This window comes from Phyllostomus hastatus, unplaced genomic scaffold (genome assembly GCF_019186645.2).
Source record: "Phyllostomus hastatus isolate PE091 unplaced genomic scaffold, TTU_PhHast_1.1 phas_scaffold_39, whole genome shotgun sequence".
NCBI classification, from domain to species: domain Eukaryota; kingdom Metazoa; phylum Chordata; class Mammalia; order Chiroptera; family Phyllostomidae; genus Phyllostomus; species Phyllostomus hastatus.
In genome coordinates this window covers 1,351,178-1,370,318 of record NW_025334028.1, presented here as the reverse complement: position 1 = coordinate 1,370,318, position 19,141 = coordinate 1,351,178, and positions in this window count along the sequence as shown.

Below are 19,141 nucleotides of genomic sequence, written 5' to 3'. Positions count from 1 at the left end.
TGGAGTAAAAATAGCCTCCTCAACAAAGAGTACTGGACACTCTTTGCACTCTTAGACAGCTACATGCAAAAAAATGAAACTCCACCACCAGCATACATCATACACCAAAATAAAACCCATGTGGATAAACTACTTAAATGTAAGTGGCAACACAGTGAAAGTCCTACAGGAGAACATAGGTAGGAAAATCTCAGATATTCCATGCTTCAATATTTTGACTGATATGTCCCCTAGAGCAAGGGACATAATGGAAAGAACAAACAAATGGGACTTACTTTATCAAAGTAAAAGCTTATGCACAACTAAATAAACCATCAGCAAAATAAAAGGGAAGAAACTGTAGAAGAAAATGTATTTTCCAACGATATCTTGGGCAAGAGTTTGATCTCTAAAATATATAAAGAGCTCATAGGACAACACTCCAGGAAGAAAAATAATCCAATTAAAAAATGGGCAAAGGACCTGAAAATACACTTCTCTAAGGAGTACTGTGGGCCCAGAAACATATGAAAAGATGGTCAGCATCACTAGCCTTCAGAGACATGCAAATTAAAGCTACAATGAATTACTACTTCACACTGGTTAGAATAGCCATCATAAACAAATCAACAAACAACTCATGCTAGTAAGGTTGTGGAGAAAATGGAAGCCTAGTAATCTGTTGGTGGAAATGCAGACTAGTGCTGCCACTGTGGAAAACACTATGAAATTTCCTTAAAAAAAGAAAATTAAACTGCCTTTTGACCTGGAAATTCCACAACTGGGATTATACACTGGGAATCCTGAAACACCAATTCAAAAGAACCTATGTGATTCAGGGGAAGATGTCAGCAAGATAGGTGGAAGCAGAGTCCACTTCCCCCTGTGCACAGGTGAAACACCTAGCAGATCTTCTGAGAAATGGAGTGAACAGCCAACAGTGTTCTAAAATATATGAAGATTGGAGACCAAAATTATAGAGCACATTGAAAAATAAGATGGTAAGGAGAGTGCTTAAGGACAATAAGGTCCCTGGGACCAGCTCAAGGACCAGGGTGGCTGCAGCCCCACGCACAAGGCTCACTGGGTCTGCTGCAAGATTCTTGGAAGAGAGCCAGCCTAGGGTGTGTGAGAGGCCAGGTGGTTGTCTGGGCCAGAGGGGCTTGAATAGGAAGAATATTCCAAAAAGAGAAAGAGAAAAAAGAGGGACTCCATGGCTGACTGAGGAATTTCCTGCAGCAGCCACCTGCTTCCTGCCCTTGTGCTCCTGCAGTCATGGGGTTGGTGTACACCCATCCCTGCCAAAGGCGGGCCACCAGTGCCCACCCCCAAAGCATTGGGATGGTGCTCACCCTGTCTGTGGTCTGGCAGCTGCCTGTCAGTGCTCACACCTGAGGCACCAGAGATGAAGTGCCTCCCACCTGGCCCCTGGGCCCAGAGCCCTGCAGGACCAACTGACTCTCTAGGAGGAAGGCAGAAAAGCCCCACAGAAGGGAGCTCTAGTCCCCAGAAAGACTTGACTCAGTGGGGGGCTGAAATAACCTGAAGGGGTGTGGAGAGTCCACAGCATCTAGGACAGCAAAGAGCAAGAAGGTGGTGTGTGAGTTGCCCCTAATTGGTGCACCTCAAGGACATCACAACTGGTAGAATGAACACCTAGGCTGGGTGCAGAAGGGGACTGAGGAATTGGGCTGGAGGCTGGACAACAGGAAAGAGTGTGGCTCAGGAAGGGAGAAAAGTGAAACCAATTCCTCAGCCTGATGCAGCTAGGAAGACCAGCATAAATGACCTGCCACATTTAAAGCTACAAGAAGGCTTTTGTTTTTGTTTTAATTCCTTCTTCCTTTCTGTCCTTCGTCCTTTTTTATTCCTTCTTCCTTCCTTTCTTTTTTTTATTTCTTCTCTCTTCCTTCCTTCCATTTTTTGTTCATTTTCCCCTTCTTTTCCCACAGGTGAGATAATAACACCTGGAGTGGAGAAAAGACCAGAGTTAAATACAAACAGGGGTCATCCCAATAACAGAGATAGTGAGACAAATTTCACTTTCTTACTACACAGAACTTGAGAGGTGGGAGAAGTGAACACCAGTACACCTGCTGGAAGAGGAAACCCACCAACAAAGGAACCACCAAAAGATAACAAAGAAGAAGGTGAAGGAGGGAGTGGAAGCCATACTAACCTCAATCCAGGACCTATCTGGAAATACAACTAAAAGGTGGAGAAATTACCCACAAAAAACAACTGAACAAGAGCAAGAAAGAATCCTTAAAACCTTGTAAACACAGAAGAACAAGCTTCAACACAACCTGGCCTTACCAGCACAACAAAATACAAGATGTAGTGGACAGAGTGACCCTCAGTTAAGCACATGGAGAGAAGGGCCCACCAAAGAAAGACCCAACAACAATCAAAACTCAAAGACATACAGAGACCCAACATGAACAATATTCGAAGATCAGCGAGCTCAGGATATTAAAGAGATTGCACCAATGAATCTCACAGGTATTCTACCATAGAAGTCCATACCATAAGCCCAAGGAATCAGAACAGATTAATTTAAAAAGCAGAGGCTAACAAGAAAAGTCTCACAAACAATGGGAAGACCAAGAAACAATCCCCAAATAAGTGAAAAGGAGGGAACCTCAGAAAGGATGCTAAATGAAAGAAAGGAAAGCCAACTATCAGATATTGAGTTCAAAGCAATGATTATCAGGAAGCTCAATGAGCTCAGAGAATTACCAGGAACTACAGGGAAACTACAATGAACTCACAGCAAATTATATCAACATGAAAAAGGAAATAGAAACTATCAACAAGGGCCAAGAGGAAATAAAGAATGCAATATTTGAACTGAAGAACATAGTAGAAGGAATCAAAAGCAGGGCTGATGAGGCAGAAGATCAGATCAGTGAGTTGGGGGACAAGGTAGAAAAAACACCCAGAAAGAGCAAGAAAAGGAAAAGAGGCTCAAAAAGAATGGAGATGGAATAAGGGAAATACAGGACAACATGTGAGGTAACAATATCCATAAAATAGGGATACCAGAAGGAGAAGAAGAGAAGCAAGGGATAGAAAACCTGTCTCAAAAAGTAATGATGGAAAACTTCCTTAATTTGGTGAGAGAAAAAATAATAAAAATCCAGGAAACACAGAGAATCCCAATCAAGAGGAGCCCAAAGAGGCCCACCTCAAGACACATCATAATTAAAATGGGAAAATTTCAAGACAAAGAGTGAATCTTAAAGGCAGTAAGGGAGGAAAAGAAAGTAAAATACAAAAGGAGCCCCAATGAGGTTATCAGCTGACTTCTCAATATAAACACTCTAAGCCAGACAAGAATGGCAAGAAATATTCCAAGTAATGAGAACCAGAAGCCTGCAACAAAGGCTATTTTACCCAGCAAGTCTCTCAATCAAGATAGAAGGCCAAATAAAGAGCTTACCAGACAAAAGAAGTCTAAAAGAATACACCTCCATGAAACCAGCACTGCAATAGATGCTAAAAAAATCACTTAAAGAAAGGGAGGAAAAGAGAGACAGAGAAACACAGGTGCAGAAAAATGACAATGAATAAGTACCTACCAATAATGAACTTAAACATAAATGAATTAAACGCTTCAATCAAAGCACATAGAATAGCTGAATGGATAAGATAGCAAGATCCACACATATATTGTCTACAAGAGACCCACCTCAGGACAAAAGATCTACAAAGTCTGAAAGTGAAAGGCTGGAAAGAAATTTTCCAGGCAAATGGACAGGAAAAAAAAAGTCAGGGTAGCAATATTTATATCAGACAAAATAGACTCAAAAACAGGACCATAAATAGAGACCCAGAAGGTCCCTCCTTAATACCCAAGGAAAGAATCCACCAAGAAGACATAACCATAGTAAATATATATGCACCCAACATAGGAGCACCCATGTACATAAAGAAAATCTTGGAGGAGTTCAAGAAAGATATTGACAGGAACAATTATAGTAGGGGATTTCAACACATCACTGTCAAAAATGGGCACATCTTCCAAACAAAATATCAAGAATGACACTGTGGTATTGAACAATGCTGTAGATGACATGGACTAAACTGGTATACAGGGAGCCTTTCATCCCAAAAAAGCTAAATTCACATTCTTTTCAAATGCACATGGAATATTTTCAATGATTGACCACATGATCCAACACAAAACAAGCCTCTACAAATTCAAGAAAATTGAAATCATACCAAGCATTTTCTCTATCCACAAGGGACTGAAACTGGAAACCAACCCTAAGGAAAAAAAAACAACCCAAAATACTCAAACTGATGGAGATTGAATAGTATTCTATTAAACAATGAATGGGTCAAGAATGAGATTAGGGAAGAAATCAAAAAGTTTTTGTAAACAAATGAAAATGAACTCACAACAACCCAAAACTTATGGGACACAATAGAGGCAGTCCTAAGATGGAAGTACATAGTGAAACAGCAACCTAAAAAAGTCAGAAACATTTTAAACAAACAACCTGAAGTTACACCTATAAGAACTCAAGGAACAACCACAAAGACAGAGCAAGTAGAAGGAAGGAAATAATGGAGATCTAAGGAGAATTAAATGATGTAGAGACTAAAAGCACAATCCTAAGGATCAATGAATGCAGGAGATGGTTCTTTGAAAAGGTAAACAAAATCCACAAGCTTTTAAGCAAGCTCATCAAGAAAAAAAAAGAGAGAGAGAGAGGACCTAAATAAACACAATCAGAAATGAAAGAAGAGAGATTACAACTGATACCATGGAAACATGAAGGATTATAAGAAATTTCTACAAAAAACTGGATGCCAAGAAATAGGAAAACCTAGGTGAAATGAAAAACATTTCTAGAAAATACAATCTTTGAAAACTCAGTGAAGAAGAAGCAGAAAGCCTGAACAGATCAATAACATCAGATGAAATTGAAGCAGTAATCAAAAAACTCCCAACACACAATAGCCCTGGACCAGATGGTTTTACAGGAGAATTCTACAAAGCATTTAAGAAAGAGCTAAACCCTCTACTTCACAGACTATTCCAAAAAATTCAAAATGACAGAAGACTCCCTAACTCTTTTTATGAAGACAGCATCATCCAAATCCCAAAAACAGATAAAGACACAACAAAGAAAGAAAACTTCAGGCCAATATTGCTGATGAACATAGATGCTAAAATCCTCAACAAAATATTGGCAAACCACATCCAACAATACATTAAAAAGGTCATACACCATGACCAAGTGTGATTCATCCTCATGATGCAAGGATGGTACAATATTTGCAAATCAATGTACATTATATATCACATAAACAAAAATAAAGACAAAAAGTACATGATCATATCAGTAGATGTGGAGTAAGCATTTGATAAAGGACAGCACTCATTTATGATAAAAACACTCAACGAAATGGGAATAGAGGGACCATTCCTCAACATAATAAAGGCCATAAATTAGAGACCTACAGCCAACATCATACTCAATGGGCAAAACCTAGTCTTTCCCATTACAATCAGGAACAAGAGAAAGTTGTCCACTTTCACCACTTCTATTCAACATAATATTGGAAGTTTTAGCCACAGCAATAGACAAGAAAAGGAAATAAAACACATCCAAATTGGAAAGGAGGAAACAAAACTGTCACTGTTTACAGATGACATTATAGTGTACATAGAAAATTCTATAGACTCTGCCAAAAAACTGCTTGATCTAATAAATGAATTTGGCAAAACAGCAGGAGTCAAAGTCAATATTCAAAAATTAAAGGCATTTTTGTATATCAACAATGAGACATCAGAAACAGAAATGAGGAAAAAATCCCCATCTGATATAGCAGCATGAAAAATAAAATATGTAGGAATAAACCTAAGCAAGGAGGTAAAAGACCTGTATACAGAAAGCTACACAACGCTAAAGAAAGAAATTAAGGAAGACACAAACAAATGGAAATGTATACCGTGTTCATGGATCAAAAGAATTAATCAAAATGTCTATACTACCCAAAGCAATTTACACATTCTATGCAATACCTCTTAAAGTACCATTAGCATATTTCACAGATATAGAACAAACACTTCACAAATTTATATAAAACCATAAATGACCCTGAATAGCTGCTGTAATTTTCAGAAGAAGAGCAAAGTATGAGGGATCATAATACCTCAGTAATCAATAATGCCACAGTAATCAAAACTACCTGGTACTGGCATAAAAACTGATGCATAAACCAATGGAACAGAACAGAGAGCCCAGACATAAACCAAAGTCTCTATGGCCAATTAATATTTGAGAAATGGGGGAAGAAGCATAAAATGGAGTAAAAATATCCTCTTCAACAAATGGTGTTGGGAGAACTGGACAGCTACATGCAAAAGAAGAAAGGAAAGAAAGAAGAAAGAAAAAGAAAGAGAAAGAAAGAAAGAAGAAAGAGAAAGAAAGAAAGAAAGAAGGAAAGAAGGAAAGAAGGAAAGAAAGGAGGGAGGAAGGGAGGGAGGAAGGAAGGAAGGAAGGAAGGAAGGAAGGAAGGAAGGAAGGAAGGAAAGAAGAAAGAAACTCGAGCACCAATTTATACTACATACAAAAATAAACTCAAGGTGGATAAAAGATTTAAATATAAGCCATGACACCATAAAAGTCCTGGAGGAGAACTTAAGCAGGAAAATCTCAGATATTTTATGCAGCAGTATTTTCACTGATATGTTCTCTAAAGCAAGGGACATAAAGGAAAGAATAAACAAATGGGATATCATCAAAACACAAAGCTTCTGCATGGGTAAAGTAAACAGCACTAAAATGAAAAGAGAACCAACCACATGGAAAAACTAATTTGGCAATGATACCTCAGACAAGGGTTTAATCTCCAAATATATAAAGAACACATGAGTACAACCTAAGAAGGCAAGCAACCCAATTAACAAATGGACAAAGGACTTGAACAGACACTTCTCCAAGGAGGACATACAGAGGGTCCAGAGACACATGAAAAGATGCTCAGTATCGCTAGCTATTAGAGAGATGCAAATTAAAACCACAATGAGATACCACTTAACACCAGCCAGAATGGCCATCAAAAAGTAACAAACAACAAGTGTTGGAGAGGTTGTGGAGAAAAGGGAACCCTAGTGCTCTGTTGGTGGGATTGCAGACTGGTGCAACTACTATGAAAAACACAATGGAATTTCCTTAGAAAACTAAAAATGGATCTTCCTTTTGGATTATATCCTAAGAACCCTGAAACATCCATCCAAAATGTGCATAGCAGCACACATTACAACAGCCAAGTGCTGGAAGCAACCTAGTTGCCCATCAGTAAATGAATGGATCAAAAACTATTGTACATTTCCACAATGGAATTCTATGCAGCAGAAAGAAAGGAGTTCCTACCCTTTGTGACAGCGTGAATGGAACTGGAAAGCATTCTGCTAAGCAAAATAAGCCAGGTGGTGAAAGACAAATACCATATGATTTCACTTTTAACAGGAACCCAATCAACAAAACAAACAAACAAGAAAAATATAACCAAAGACATTGAAATTGAGAACAGGCTGACAGTGACCAGAGGGGAGAGCGGAGGAAATTTCAGGGGAAACGCATGAAGGGTTTGCAGGAATATGTATAAAGGACAAATCAATAATTACAGGGGAGGTTGTGGAAAGAGGAGGCATGTGGGGTGAGCTGGGGGGGGTGGAATAGGCAGAAAGCTGTAGTTGAACAACAAGTAAAAAAAAAAAAAGAACCTATGCACCTCAGTGTACATACAAGCACAATTTACAATAGCCAAATGTTGGAAGCAAATGAATTGTCCATCAGTAAATGAGTACATCACAAAACTGTGATACATTTACACAATAGAATACTATGCAGCTGAAAGAAAGAAGGGGCTCTTACCTTCATAATAGAATGATGGAACTGAGCAGCATTATGCTAAGTGAAATAAGCCAAGTGATGAAAGGCAAATACCATATGATCTCATCTATAAGTGGAATGTAATCAACAAAACAAACAAGCAAGCAAAATACAACCAGAAACATTGAAATACATAATAATCTGAGAGTAAACTTATGAGATGGGTAGGGGAAGGGGGATAATGAGGGAAAGAAATGGAAGGGTCATCAAGGAACAGGTACAAAGGACATATGGACAAATCCAAGGGGGGTAGGAATGAGGATGATAGAGGAGATTGGGTGGAAAATGAAGACAACTATGCTTGAACAACAATAAAAAATAGACCTATAACATTATTTTAGTTTTGGGTTATGACATAATATTCTATGTATATATTGTGAAAAAATCGCCACAGTAAGTTTAGATAAAACTCATTACCATACATAGTTACAATAATTTTTGGACAGGAGACTGTTTATGATGTACAATTTCCAAATATGTAATTCAATATTACTAGACTTACTTCCAACATTGCACCTTATAGTTGGTGACTTATTTATTTGATAAGTGGAAGTTTGTACCTTTTGATCACCTTCACCAATTTTGCCCATCTTTTAACCTCTGTCCCTGGCAAACACTAATCCATTTTCTTTAACTATAAAAGTGGTTAATTTTTAAAATTTTAATAAGTAAGGAAAATCATGTAGCATCTTTGTCTGGCTTATTTAATTTAGCATTATGTATTTTAGCTCCATCCACATTTTACAAATACCAAAATTTCATTTTACTTGACTAGATAATGTTCTATTGTATATACATACCATATTCTCTCTATCCATTCATCTTCTCATGGATATTTAAGTTGTTTTCATATCTTGGGTGCTCTAAATAACATTGTGATGAACATGAAGATAGTGATGTCATTTTAAGTTAGTATTTTTGTTCTTTTGCAGATAAATACTTAGAAGTGGAATTGCTGGATCATATGGTGGTTTTATTATTGTTTTTAAAAGAAAATACTTTTTCTAGTGGGTGTACTAATTTACATTATCATCAACTGTATATAAAGGTACTCTTTACTCCACATCCTTGACAACACATTATTTCTTGTCTTTTTGATAACAGCCATTGCAACAGTGTGAGATGGTATCTGACTGTGGTTTTGATTTGCATGTCCCTGGTTATTAGAATTTTCAGCATGTTGTCATGTACCTATTGCCCCTTTGTATCCTTTCTTGGAGGCATGTATATTCAGATATTTTATCCACTTTTTAAGATGTTTACTTACTTACATACTTATTTACTTAGTTAATTATTTACTTATTTATGCTCTGATCTTCTCTGTGAGAATTTGGTAGAGTTCCTAGAGTTAAATATCACTGAAATGTGAGAACCCCTTATAATTTGGATATCCCTGGAATATTTAACTCCACAGCTTTTCCACAATGAGCCTTTTGCAATTTGTCACTTACAGTTAAAATTGAATATCTTGGCACTAGTTCACATGAAAGTTTCTGCCCCTGGGTTTCTGTTATTTTTTTTTTTTTTTGGATTTGCCTGTGCCTACCTTTTTTTAGACAGCAATTTGCCCTGTTTTCTAATTTCTCTGCCAGATCTGAAAAGAGTTCTTGAGTTTTTAGTGTTTTACTCTTTGTTATAATTGAATGGCAATTTCTAAATTCCTTATAACCTAGACAAGAAATCAGAAATGAGAAAGTTCTCTATTTTTTGTTTTAATTTGCATTGCTCTTACAAGGTTGAAGTTGAACATTGTTATGTGCTATATGCAGTGTGTGTGTTTTCTTTTGTAAAATGCTTTTTATGATTTTTCTACTTTCTAAGTCATTTTTTTAGGAAGAAACACATGCCGTTATTACTGATCATCAGTAAATAGAACTGATTTGAGGTTCCAGCAGAATATTTGAAGTTTTATATAACTATGTGGCCAAAATTTATACTAGGATTAATAAATAAGTCATCAATTACCAATAACTTTTATTTTTTGTGAATGATACAGTAAGAGATACATTATATATACACATATATATATTCCTTATTTTTAAATTAAATTTATTTTTTTTTGTTTTTTATTGTTGTTCAAGTACAGTTGTTTCCATTTCCACACCACCACTCTTACTGATCCCACTGACTCCTCTAAGTGATATTTTTAACTGTCAAGTTTTGAGAATTCTCTATATATTCTTGATAATTTGCTCCTTTGTTGGAGTTTAGTTTTCAAACATTTTCTCTAGTCTTTAGTTTTTAGCTATCAACTTTTTAATAGTGTCTTTAACACAGCAAACTATTTTATTTTTTTGCACTATATAAAGTTATTTTTTACTTTAGTGATAGATTAGATGTAACTATTTTTCTGGATTTATTAAATCATTCAGTCATCCATGATGAGATCCAGTTTATCAACATTACCTTTATGTATTGTACTTTTAGTATCAAGTGTAAAAACTAATGAGTTTTTATATTTGTTCAAGAAATTTTATAATTTCATTATTTACATTAAAGACCCATTCACTATAAGTTCATTTTGTATAATGTATGAGATTTTACACAATTATTTTTATTTTTATTTTTTGCCTGTGGGGATGGAATTGTTCAAAAGCATTGGTTTAAAGGATTACTCTTCCTCCATTATTTTTTTAATCTTTATCAAATATCAGTAGGTCATATTTGTATGGGTCTATTCCTGAATTTTCTATTCTGTTCTACTGATTTACAAATCCATCTTTCTTCCAAATCCTCATACAATTGGTTCCTGGAGATTTATAATACCTTGAAATTGAATAATTTTTTTTTTACTGTATTTCTCCTTCTTTTCTAAATTGCTTTAGCTCTTCTATGGCTTTTGACTTTACATACACATTTTAGAAAAAGTTTACTTATAAAATTACTCAGATTTTAAAAGCAATTCCAATAAATCAGTATATCAGTTTGGAATAATCTACATATTTAATATATTGTGTCTTCAAATACATAAATCTAGTGTCTCCATTTCTTTGGGGCATTTCTTTTTTTTACTTTTAATAATCTTTTATAGCATTTACTTATTTTGAATTCTAAGAATAAAAAAGGCAGAAATAATGTGAAATAAAATAGGAATTATCATATGCACTGACATAATGGCATTTCTAATTATTAACAGGATTTTGTAATTTTCAGAATATGGATCATGTACATTTTTGTTATGTGTTTCACATTTTTATAGTAATTTTACATGATATTATTTTTAATGTAGGTTTTTCCATGTTCTTTACTAGAGTTACAGAGATGCAATTACTTTTTCTGCTTCAATTTTGTGTCCTACAACCTTATTGAACTCACAGTAATTCTAGGAGTTTTGGGGTTTGTTTATAACAGTTCCTGAGATTGTTTACACAGACACTCAAGTCAGCTGGAAATCGAGGCAATTTTTTTTTCAAATCTGTATTTCTTATTTATTTGTTTTTCTTATTTCAAAATATGGCTTAAAATTATATAATAATAATTAGATTATTAATTATTAATTATAATAATTAATTATACTATAACTGAAAAACAAGTGTGGTCCCACTGCCTGTTGTCCATAGGTAATAACTCTAGAGACAAAGTCCAGCGGAAAGGAGAATGGAATATGTATATTCATATTATGTAGTAGATTCCAGTTATGTGTGTGTTTACACATATTCATGTATATGTGTACACAGGTATATTTATAAATGCATGTGTACATACATGTATATGTATGTACACACATACATATATGGACATATATATGTGTTTAGTTGATGCCCACCCCCACCCCTTCCACCAGAGGAGTGAGCACCCTGCTGGTAGGTGGCTGCACCAGCAGTTTCCCACTGGCATCATGAGCTGGGGAGGGGTTCAAGGCTTGTTGCCCAGCCATGCTGCCTTCTGGTATCTGCCTCCCAGTATCTGCTGGCCCTGATCTTCTCTGTCCACCCCACTGACCCCTCTTTTATCACCAGCAGTGCTCCTGGTCAGGCCTGCAACACCCAGGCATGGGGCCTAACCCTCCCTGATTGCACTGGGGCCATAACCAACTGGTACAGACTGGCCTAGGCCATGGGTGGGTGGCAGCCACCAGGGCTTCATTCCTGGGGGAGGGGTGTGGGGCTTGCCAGCTGAACATGAAGCATGGGCTGCAGACAGGCAGCAGCCCCCGTGGCTACTCACCTGGAGGAGGAGCTTGGGGTTTGATGGGCCCATACCTCCATGAACCAACTACCCTAGCCTCCCTCCTGTTTTATTCCTGAGCCTCCACACTGTCCTCCTACCTGAAGCCTGCTAGTTTCCATATAGGCAGGTCCTGGAGCACTTGACAGGGAGCATTTGGAACTCCTCTGGGTTGCTCCCCAGTTCAGAAAACTTAACCCCCAGCTGCAGACCCACTAGCCAGAGGAGTGAAAACATGGTGTTTGCATGTGCTGTTTTTTAAAGACATTCCATGTTGCGCATGGGTCACCGGCCAGCAGTGACCACGGAACGCTGTGGATGGCTCGACGATAAACACGCGAGAAAAAACACCACATGCACAGAGACAGACTAGTTTCTGTGGGGAAGTAGGGACGAAATGGTCACCCCCCCTAGTGGGGAGCGCGCTGATTTACCATCCATACCTGCTTTTATTAGGCTCATTCTGCATAATAATTCAGGTAAAGTACAGTACTCATTAGGGGAAGTAAGGAACTATAGAAAACAAAGAACTCTGCCCGTCTATTGAGTTGGGGTCAAAGAGCTGTAAGACTGAGGAACAAACTAACTTCCTCCTAAGACCCTTCTCATTCAACTGAGAGCATTCTAAACAAAGAAGGTTTCACAGTAATTTACATGTTCTTTCTTAGGCCTGATCACCCAGGGAAATCCGCACTTCTCAGTACCGAGCTGTACCACCCTGTCATTGTTTCAGGCTTAGGTGGAGCAAGGGAACTAAGGCCACTGAGAGATGAGATTTTCTTCCAGACGCTGAGAACTCAGACTTTGTCAAAGCCGAGGAGCGAGGGTCCATCACCCCCTTTTGCTGCAGCCCCCCAAGTCCTTCTTTTGGGGGGCCTCCCAAAGTGATCGTGCCTGTCTTAGGTCGTTCCCCCCGTGGGGAATCTTACCCATCTTTGGCTAACCGACCAAGCTTTTTGGGGTTCAGCAGCAGAAGCAGCATTCCTGCCAGGGAGATAAGCTTTTGTCTCCTTGCCGGCTTACAGTTCCAAGGGCGTTCCCTTAGCCTTAGCTAGGCAGGGGTTTCAGCCTCTGATACCAGTCAGGGAGGTTCCCAACAATTCCACATCTTTTGTATGGAAGACATGGATGGGAGAGTATGTTCCTCCAATCCAATCATCTTCTTAGTTGTTGGTGCCAGCCTTGTGCACCTTTGTGTGTGTGCATGTGTGTGTGATACATATGTTGTCCTGATTGCCAAGGTGATGTGCACATGTGTCATTTTTGTTGCTTCTCCACTGCTCCCCACTTCCAGAGGCAGATTTTCCATTACTACAATTTCCCACTCAACACATGTAATCTTGCAAGGGCAGATGGTCAAAGATCTCATTCTTCTGTAACTGCTTCTTGTTGATCAGGTAGTGTAGTCCTACCTATCCCCTGGTTGAGAGGTTCCTAACAAAGAGGATATGGAGTGGAGGGGAGCCTTCATATAAGGGAGAAAGATCTTGCAGTGTCCAGGTTAGTTGGTTGTCCCTGGAAAGCAGTGTGCATGATGCCCAAAGGATGTCATTACTGGATAAGTGGTATCCTTGTCATGTTCTGGACATGAAAAATATGGCAAGAGGGTTAGAAGGACCTCCAAAACTATAACAACTAAATAACAAAAGTAGAGACTAATTTTACAGTGTCCCTGATTAAGAAAAAATGACTTCCTTGAAGGAAGTCATGCAAAGTGTGTCACACCTATATGAAGGCGTGCTGGCTACTGTAGTCAAATTAGGCTTAGGGGAATATCCTGAGATTACCACCTTTAACACTTATGAATCTTTTTTCTCCAAACTATTAAGGCATAAAAGAAAGCAGTTTTAAAGCAATGCCAACAGGCCACCACATACTTCACCAACTCAGTCATTTAGTCCAGCCAAACCATTGAGTTCCAGGAGGTGGCCATGCAAGCAGGCTCCTTAAGTGACACCTATACTGTTTCTGAGTCTGCCAGATTTGTTTTTTGAGAAGACGTTCAGTTTTAGGGCCTTTGCTAAAATGATATTAAGTCATGACAATTTGATATCATCAGGTGAAACTAGTTCAACTCTCAAGTGAATACAGACTTTGAAGAGAGCTGCACTAGAGTCCAATGATCATGACTGAGCATTGTGAATTTCCTTAAAGCTTGATTCCTGTCCCTAAGATCACTCTCAACAGCCTTGAAAAGACTTCCTGCCTTCAATTTTGCCTCATCATTTTTATATAAACAAGAACAGCATTAAACACAGATTTTTTTAAGTCTACTTGGCTGTAACTTCCACAAAGAACTTCAGATTTACTCATAGACAACACTTCAGGGCATAGAAGCCCAGCCCCACATCTCTCACCTGGCTTTCCCTGCAGTACCTGTATTTTTCAAGTTCTTGAGGTTTCCAATGTGTCTTGAGGTTCCTCCTTGACATATTTCAGGAAGGCAATCTTTGCTCCTTCCAGGAAAGACTTCCATGAACCATACAACCAAAAAAGGTACCAGGTCATTTCCTCACTGTGCTTTTGTTAGCTTCCAAAGTCAATCTACTTGGTTCCTTAAGGTTTTCTGGTAACAACCAGAGTCTAGGCATGCCTGTTTTAGGCATGACATTCCATCGAAATTCTGGGTTATTAAAACTGTAATTTGAAACTGGTTTTATTGGTTTCATTCAAAACAAATTTGATATCATTACTTAATAATGCAAAATTGTAGAAGGATCAAGTAGGGAGAAAAATACAAAGCCAAATGAAAAATCCTTGTCCTTCCAATATCCACCAAAATTGTATTTCCATGACTTATATCTTTTGTTACTTTACTTACTAACTTAATATAAAGCTTTCATCCTTAAGAACATAAATTGTTTTTATTCAAATCAGAAATAAAAAATCAAAGCAAAAACATATTTTTTCAATAAAAATAAAAAGGGACTAAAACCAGACTTAGGATCTTGTCTCCCACCAACAAGTCCCACTAACCAGTCACACAGATTACCTTTCTCAGGTTCCAAATGGCATGAACCCCAATGGTAGAGACATTCTCTCACCTGAGCCAGCTCATCTGGCACCACATGGCTTTTCTTAGGTCCTAACTGGCACAAAGCCCCAAACAGCAGGGATGTTCTCACCCTAGCAAGATATGCCCAGCCCCAATGGCATGAAGCTCCAGGTTAAAGGAATTCTCTCACCTGCCAGTACATCCACTGGTCTCCTGGCAGAGACATGACCCCTCACCAAATCATCTCATGGAAGAGATATTCTCTTCCCTTAACTGGCTCTAACTGACACTAGACAACCTTTTCTATGTCAAAATGTCACAAAATGCCCAAATAGAAGAGATGTGTTCTCACACTAACTAGCAAGGACAACAAGCTTTACAAGGTCCCAAATGGCATGAAGCCCCAAACAGCATAGACAGAGGATTTCAAGTGTAAATAAAACAGTTTAGTTCCCAAATGCCCAAAGAAAGTATCAGAAAGCAAGAAACAAAACAAAATCTAAATTAAAAAAACCTCAACCCAAACACTGAGGTTTCTTCCCTTTCAAAAAGTAGGTCACACAACCTTCTATGGCTTCTACAACCTTCACAAGCCCGTTTTTTTAAGCTTTCTACATGCCTTACAACAGGGTTGTCCAAACTTTTGATGTCTCTGCACCACACTGGAATACGAAGAGTTATCCTGGGCCACACATTAAATACATTCTGACATGTAATCACACAAAAAAATCTCATAATATTTGACTTAAATTTACAATGTTGTGTTTGGACAGATTCACAGCCTTCCCAGGCTGCATGCAGACCATGGACTGCAGGTTGGATACACCTGCTACAACTTTCTACACACCTTCTTCACCCTTCATAGACCTTCTTATTCACTCAGGAATAACCATACTCACTTCTAATACTTGTCCTTTTTAATGATGGAATGGACCACACTCAAACTCAGTATCTGGCAGCTAAAGGTATTTAAATCTGCAAGAACATAAAGGAAAGGAACATTGTCACTTTGCACTGGTGTCTGCTATTTTTTTCCAAATGAGAAATTTCAAACCTTCAACCTTTTCAACAGGATTTGAATTCCACTCTTGCCCATATTTGTGTGAGTGTGTGTGTGTGTGTGTGTGTGTGTGTGTGTGTTGTCAACCCAAGGCTTAATATCCAGAAGCTTTAGAGGAAAGTGTTGTCAGTGTGACATAATAGGGACCAATACATTGAATGGCTAACTGCTATTCAGGTCCTTGAGTCTTCTAAGTCATTAGCAAGACTCAGTCCCCAGCTAGAATAGGTGCAATAGCTTGCCGAATGGGTAGGTATAGCTGCAATGAGCAAACTTGTGGAAAATGGTTAGTGTTTTCCCTCAGTGTACATATTGCTTATTTTTCTACTTATGCTCCAATTCTTGGGGTGTAAGTGTTCCCAGGACTGAGATTTGGAAGGGTCTCCCATGAACTATTTCAAAAGGGCTTAATTTAAGCACATTTCCGGATGCCACTCTAATCCAGAGAAAAGTAACAGGAAGTGCTTGGTCCTGTTTCAAATGCATTTCCTGGCATATTTTTGCCAGGGTCTTTTTTATTGTATGATTAATTTGTTCAGTTTTTCTAGTAAATTGAAGTCTCCTAGATGCATGTAGTTCCCATCTTATTTGTAATGCCCCTCCAATCTTCTGAGAGACCCAAAGTGAATGCTGGACCTTTGTCCCTCTGAATATTATGAAGGAGTGCAAACCTTGGAATTATTTTTTAAATTACTTTATTGTTGCTCAATTACAGTTGTCTGCATTTACCCCAACCTCTCCCCCCCGCAACCCCAGCCAAACCCACCTCCCTCCCTTGCTTCTACCACCTCATGGGTTTTGTCCATGTTTCCTTTATAGTTGTTCTTGAAAACCCTTCCATCCATTATCCCCTCCCACCTCCCTTCTGGTTACTGTCCAATTGTTCTCAATTTCAATATATCTGGTTATATTTTGCTTCCTTTTTTTTCTTTTGTAGAGCTATTTCTTTAAGTATAAATTTTGTTACCTTGGTCACCTTCTCAGTTCTAGTACTGTATGCCTTTACCCATCTGGAAAAAGTGTCCACTAAAATTAATACAATTGTGAAATTCCCTCTGATTTTAGACATTTGTGTAAAGTTTGCTTGCCAGTTCTCAAATGGGCATAAACTTTTATATTGTACTCCCTTTTTTGCTGCAGTGCATTCTGTCATAGGATTGTTTTTGGCACATATCTGACAGGCTTGGGTAATCTTTTGAATAGTCCTTTGAAGAGGCCCTTCAAATGTGGCCTATTGAGGTCTATTAAAGAATCTCTTCCATAATGCGTGCCTTCATGTAGGTGTTTGAGGATGGGATACACTAGAGCCCCAAGAAAGTAAGGTCATAACATGGGTGTTGATCTTCCGTACGGAACTGTGATCAGTGTTAGTGAATCCCCATTCATAGGCCCCTACCTTATCTCATTCTGTGCCATGAGGTTTAAATTTTAACAAGTCCAAGGAGAGAACAAAATCCCTAAACAAGGGATCAAAACTTCTCCAGCTGCTTGTCTTGCTATTTTTTTAGCAGTTTGCATTCCATGGCTCATTTGGGAACCATCCCTTCAGTGTCCTGGGCAGTGCATTATGGAAACCTGATCCAGTAGACTCACTGCCTTTTGCAACTGTAAAATCTCCTCTGAATGTTTAACATCCTTGTTCCCTGAGGTTTAGAGTTCTCTCTCTTTCCATATAGCTTCATGGGCATAGACTACCATGAAAGCATATTTGAAATCCATGTACATGTTAATTTTCTTTTTCTGGGACAGTACTAAGCCTCTCCTGCAGACTATCAGTTCAGCTTTCTCTCCTGAGTTTCCCAGCACAAGGGCTTGGGCTTTTATTACCTTGTCTATGGTGACTACCACATACCCAGCTCATCATTGTCTATTGGCCATGAAGTTGATCTCATCTGTGTATGACTTCCTGTCTAGTGCCACCAACAATTGGTCCAGTCAGTTCATCCTTCTATAATAAACTTGTGCAATAATTTCCAAGTAGTTATGTTGGAGGGCTGTGTCTGGGAGGACAGTGGCCAGATTCAAAGTTATGTTAGTCTTCAAGGTAACATTTGGGCTTTCCAACAGAATGGTCTGGTATTTTCCCATGCACCCTGCCATTAGCCAATACCCTCTGTTCTATTCCAGTTGAGTTAGTACCTGGTGTGGTACTAACCATGGTAGGCTGTCCCAAAGTGAACTTCTCAGATTCCTGTAAGATGTCACAGGTAACTGTTACTGCCTGGTGGCATAGCAGCTACCCTTTTTTCATGCTATCCAATGTCTTTGAGAGATAGGTTATGGGTCTGGGGATGTTTCCCAGAGCCTAGGTTAATAAACCCATTCCAATCACCTGCCTTTCATGAACATACATTTGAAAGTCTTCTATAAATTGGGCAATCCTAGTATGGGAGTGGAACTGAGTTTTCCTTAAAGGTATTGAATGCTACCTGACAATCCTCTGTCCATTCAAAAGTTCAGAGTTCAGTCCTTTCAAGGAATCATACAATAATTTTGCTATAAGCCCAAAGTTTGAAATCCAAATTCAGCAGAAACCTCTAATTCCTAAGAACCCATAAAGCTGTATTTGTTTTTCTGGGATTTTTAGTGTAGCAATGGCTTGTTTGCTATCTGCCATCAAGCTCCTAGTATCCTATTTCCAAATCTAAGCCTTGTGAGGTGATACTTTACAACCCTTAATGCCAAATTATTTATGGCTGTGATGGTATTGAGCAAACAGTCCTTGTAGCTACTGCTAATTATCAATATGTCATCTATATATTACAGAAGAACTCCAGATTTCAATTGAATATCTCTTAAGTCTTTGGCTAATACTTCACCAAATACAGTCAGAGAGTTCTTCAATACTTGTGGCAGCACAGCCCAGAAGTGTTGGAGCATAGCTTTTGTTTCTGGGTCCTACCATTCAAAGGCGAATAGCAGCTGAGACTGTTCATCTACTGGGGTGCAGGCAAAGCCATCCTTTCATGTCTGGGACAGAAAACCATTGCTATCTCCAGGCACCATAGTCAACATAGTATAATGGTT